The 5,723-nt window shown below is 38.6% G+C and overlaps 1 pseudogene; it reads left to right on the top strand.

Annotated features, from left to right (window-relative positions):
* Positions 1-4,131: 4,131 nt before the first annotated feature.
* On the top strand, positions 4,132-5,375 carry LOC149147508 (polygalacturonase pseudogene; annotated as a pseudogene).
* The last annotated feature ends 348 nt before the right edge of the window (positions 5,376-5,723 follow it).

The following is a 5,723-nucleotide window of genomic DNA, read 5'->3' on the forward strand; positions in this document are numbered from 1 at the left end:
TTTCTGCTTCCCTGTGTCCTTGCTCGGTCCTTCACTAGATGAACATGAAGGTTCTGGCTGCGAACTGACTTTTACCCTTTTCTTCGGTATTTTTCCGCCTATTGGCTTCTTTAATGACCTTTTCTCAACCCTTCCCCCTAAATATTGGCCTTGTTTTCCAGTTTCCTCTACTTCTTTTGGGGTGTCAGGGGCTTCAATTCACCTCTTGTGGGAGGTCCTTACTTTTCTACTCATGAATTCTTCCCAGCATTTTCCTTGTCATTCCAAGGCATCCTGTCCAATCAATTTGATCAAACCATGATTGGTGACACAAGTCTCAGGGTGTGCAGCAGTTTTTACAGCTACAAACATGTGCTTGATGTTCTCTAACAAAAAATATGGAATGTTAACCAGCTTCTCGTGCCGCAAGTGGTTCAGTAATGCAAAATGGTAGTTAAATACGATTGTTTCCCTTCCCTCGTAGGTGATATACTTAATAATGTACAGGGAAACATCTCCCCATGGGTGAGGGAGTGACAATCTATCAATTCCCCTACCCTTCTTCTCCAATTGTTCTTCTCCTTGAAGGAACTCAGCCTTAAGAGAAGGGTCATTGCTTTTTCTATTGAACCACCATTTCCCCACAGTCTGTAGTGATGTTACACAAGAAATTACTTCCTCTGTGACTTCGAGTTTTAACCCCTGGACTTCTGTCTGGTTTCTGTGTAGGTTCTGAGTGAATTCCATTGCCACTAACTCTTCTGACCCCTTAAGTCATTCAAAAAATTTGAACCAACCCACTTCCTTAAAGACCTGGCATGCCTCAGGCAAATTTTCCAAAGATTCTATTGAAGTGGGCTCTTGACGGACTGCTACTCCTCCCATCTCTACCCTAGCACTCTATACTCTATTGTAGCTATGATAATTTGGAATGAAGGTGCAATGCTTGCTGAGGTTGATGTTAGGGTCGTAAAAGGAAATAAAACGATGATTTTTGGTTAAAGAGGATCGTACTGCACACGGTATATTCCATTATTGGTCTAGATCATGGAGATCTAGAATTAAATGAAATTTCAATTCTTGGCATAATCGAAATAAAAGGGATAATAATGACAAGGTTTTAATAATGATTACCAGTTTTAAATTCGATATCATAGATTATGAAATGATTCGTCCTCTCCCCTAAGTTTAATGTGACGTCCGTCCTTGGCCGTCTAAAGAGATTCCATATTTAATTGCCATAATTGTTAAATAGAGGACAGAAGTGATATACCTTTATGTGATGTACCTGGTGTGATGTGGGTAAAAAACTAGTAACAAGTATTGATCCCGACAATGATGTGTTAATTGTATGAGTTTCTCCCACAACATAGAGCTAATGAATATTCTTTATTTTCTTATTGTGGTTGACGATTTCGTTGATGTGGCTGCTTACAAGTTGATAGTTGTTACACATGTAACAACAACTTGTTTCCCATGCTATTTGTATAACCGTGTTTTATTTACATAATCTTCCTAAAAAGAAATGTGTAACAACCGCCACATAGTAGTTTTCAGTTGTCACAATCAGTCTTTATGTGCCCCAGAAGACGTTTTCATAGTCAAACTTTTATTTATTATTTTTATTGTTGTTGTTGTTGTTGTTATTATTATTATTTGTGTAATAGCCACCAATAGAAGCTGGTTTAGTTGTTACACTCAAAAGAAAATTAAGAAATTGGTAGCACAGGGGAATTATCCCCTACCTTTGTAATATGAAGGTCAGAATTCGTGTTGATAGATGATTCCTTTGAAGTAGTTTTTTGATATAGCTGAAGGTGTGCCCATTGTAAAACAATGGTGTTATAGCACTGTCAATGGTTACTAAATTTATAGTCCCATCATCAAATATTGCGTCAACCTCATAAGGACCTAACCACTTGGTGCAGAGCTTCCCTTTAAAATCCTTAAATCTTGAATCATATAATAGAGACCAATATCCTTTTTAAAATTTCTTCTTTTTAATGAATTTATCATGCCACTTAGCTCTTTACTGCTGGACAGTGTCTGTTTGCTGAATAGCAACTAACTGTTTCTCATCCAGTTCATTAAGTTGATTCAACCATTGCTTTTGTGTTGTTGTCAGATCTAGATTTACCTGCAGTGTTGTTCTCAATGTTTTAATTTCGAACTCTATAGGAAATTGTTGATTTTTACCATACACTAATTCGTATGGTGAGAATCTCGTAGTGTTCCTCCATGTAGTTTGGTATGCTTGCAACGCTTCTGGGAGTTTATCAGCCCAATTCCTTCGATGGCTAGCTACGATCTTGGTAAGAATACCCTCAATAACCTTGTTGGTGCTTTCTACTTGGCCATTTTCTTGCAAATGGTAAGGCGAAGTGATTCTATGATAGATTTTATATTTCTTAACCAGGTTCTGAATCAAATGAGATGTAAACTGGGACCCTCCATCTGTCACTATTTCCCTAGGTACTCCAAAGCAGACAAAAATCTCTTTAAACAAGAAGTCTAAACCAGCCTGCTCTGTAGCTCTGGTTAATGATTTTTCCTCGACCCATTTGGTGACATAATCTATGCAGACTAGAATGTAAGATTTCTTCTTAGATGATGGGTTAATTGCTCCTATAAAATCTAAGGCCCATTTCTCAAATGGTTCTATTGTAGCCGCTAAAACACCACCAAAAGTTTTGGGTATATTCAATTTTTGGGTACCCCTCCACTCACCCCGAGCTCCTAGGGTTTTGATAAGACCCCTAACTAGTTGCTCTCCCCGCGAACTTTCCTATCCAACCCCTTTGGTGTGCCCACACACATTTCGTGCATTGCATCCGCACATCATGTTTTGTCTCAGACATATGACTTAGGATCACATTAAGGTGTCTCAGGTTAATGAATTTATTAATGCGTCAAGAGTCCCACATGATTTTGAAGCTCATCTTCGCATGATTCACATCACAATGAGTAGATGTCCTATATTTGAGAAAACATACATGCAATTTGGTTTTCATTACGATTAATAGTATTGAGGTTTGGGAAAAACCCTAAATGGGAAAAGGTGATTCCCCTCTTGTTTTGACCTAACTCGCCTCCCGATGAGAGTGTGTTTCCATCGACGTTGTAACGGCACCATGGGAGATATTTTTGTATGTCATATTCCCTAGGTTCTTGATTGGTCCTACACCTCAAAATTTACATTAGGGCTTACAAAGGTTACATACTACCCTTGCATATTTGTAACTCTAGACATATGTGATCGAAGTACACATGTCATTTTAAGCTCTTCTTGACTCACCCCAAAGCATGATCACACATATGTATAAGGGTTTGTGATAATACCTCATGATGGTAACCCTGCTTTGTCTTGGTCCTCATCCCCTCAAGTGCATTAAGATTCCTCAAATTGTCATCTTACTCGACACCCTTGAATCTATCACTACACCATTGCCTTTGGTATCACATAAATTGCTTGCAATTCATAAGTCCATTAAGGTGCCTAAATGTTGTGTTGATTTTCGGATTCAAGTATCTCTTTTTTTACTCATATAACTTATTTTCATTTTTACTATCACCTCCAGATGGAATTATTTTCATGCTTTTAATTATTTATCCCATTTTCTTTGCAAGAATTTAAATTGACCTGCATTGGGCACATATTTAATGAAGAAAAATGAAATTGAATAATAGTTTGGAAATACGCCACTTATGGAGGGAGAATTGTCTAATGATATAAATATTGACTTCATGAGGCTTTGTTAAGGATGACATTTCATAGGACAAGGCATATTCTTGATACACAGCATGGTGGATTTTTTTTATGTTTTAAGGGAATAGTTTCCAAGAATAATTAAGATCCATGTAGCCACCATAAACCTAGCATGCATCTCAAAGTGATGCATGCAACATAAGGGGTATTATATGGTCATCACAGGAGATTCTATTCTATGATTTTTCTTGATATAAAAGATGAGGAGAAATGGAAGAGAAATGGGCACAATTAGAGTCCTACAAATGGAAATTTATTTCTTCCTGGTTGTTGCTCAGTACTTCACCCAGATGTGTTCATAATGGTAGATAGGTCAAGCCCATGAATTTGTCAGAAGAAGGAGCAGTCAAATTGGCATTAATAGGTCTAGACTCAAGGAGCCAAGGATGGAAATTGGTTCAGACATATTCACTGCTAATCATTTGGTAGTGAATGTGGATGAATTTGGTGTTGTAGGAGATGGATACACAGATGATACCCAGGCTTTCATGACAGCGTGGAATGAAGCATGTTCATCAGACCCTTCAATCTTGTTAGTTCCAAGAGGAAATGCTTACCTGGTCAAGCCCCTCAACTTCTTTGGTCCCTGTCAATATCTACTCATAGTCAAGATTTCTGGAACAATCATCGCCTCTGAGGATCCAAGCGTTTGGGCAAACTTGAAATCTAATCACTCACTACTCTTCCATGGAATAAACGATCTAACAATTGGGGGTGGAGGGTTGATTTATGGAAGCGGGGAGAAATGGAGGGCAACATCCTACAATATCAACAAAAAAATCCATGTTGATTGGCTCCAGTGGCAGTTACATTCGATTCAAACAACTACCTGGTGGTGAGGAACTTGATTGTGAAGAACAACCAACAAGTACACATTACTTTCAAGAACTGTGTTCTAGTAGAAGTAAGCAATCTGGAGGTGACAGCACCTAAACATAGTCCTAACACTGATGGCATTCACATTGCAACTTCCACATATGTTGTGGTTACCAATAGCCTCATTGGAACTGGGGATGATTGCATCTCCATAGTCATTGATTCCTTTGACATTGTAATTTGGAATGTCAATTGTGGACCAGGCCATGGAATCAGCATTGCAAGATTGGGTAAGGGAAACTCTGAAGCTCACGTTGTTGATGTCTTGGTAGATGGGGGTTTTCTTCATGACACCACAAATGGGCTCTGGATCAAGACTTGGCAGGGTGGCTCTGGCTATTGTCAAGGGATCAGATACCAAAATGTGCATATGGAAAATGTTTTATATCCTATAATTATAGACCAGTATTACTGTGATCCTCCAACGACATGTGCAAACTAGACATCAGCAGTGGAAGTGAGTGAAGTTTGGTACAATAGTATTAGTGGAACATCTCCAGGTTTGAATATGAGTCACGATGTTTACTTTCATTATTGGAAAATCACAGTCATATTCTCATTTGTGAATGAAAAATCGAGATCGAACCTTCTAATTGCTACTTGCATGGAGGTCTCACCTTTCTGGAGTTCGTACACACATTCCGGAATTTACAGGTTCGAACTCCTCTACATCTTGCCAGAATACAAATATTTTCTAGGTATCATTCAAAATTACTCTACGTATGAAACCACTTTACTAAGGGAAGCAGCTTGAGATACCTTGGAAACCCACTCGCGGGAAATATTCCACAGTTAAAATTTCACTGATCCAACACCATGACCATGGGAAGCACCATGACCTTCCATTTGTGACTTGAATGATCACACTCCCACAATGTGACTTGGACATCATCACTTGTCACCAGATTTTCGACTAGATCACTCTGTCAACTAACAGGTTGCAAAATCGCACTTGGAGCAGCCAAAAATCCATGTGACTTGTCCTCTTTCGCGACCATGCAACCATTAAAGATATGGATGTAGACAATGATCTTGGAAATGAGTTACACAAGGCCAATATGAAACAAAGTCTACTTCATGGCTGCTTGAGGAATTAAAAAGT

The sequence above is a fragment of the Pinus tabuliformis genome, chromosome 9, assembly GCF_031772625.1.
Source record: "Pinus tabuliformis cultivar Carrire ecotype Pingquan chromosome 9, CPIR1, whole genome shotgun sequence".
Classification (NCBI taxonomy): domain Eukaryota; kingdom Viridiplantae; phylum Streptophyta; class Pinopsida; order Pinales; family Pinaceae; genus Pinus; species Pinus tabuliformis.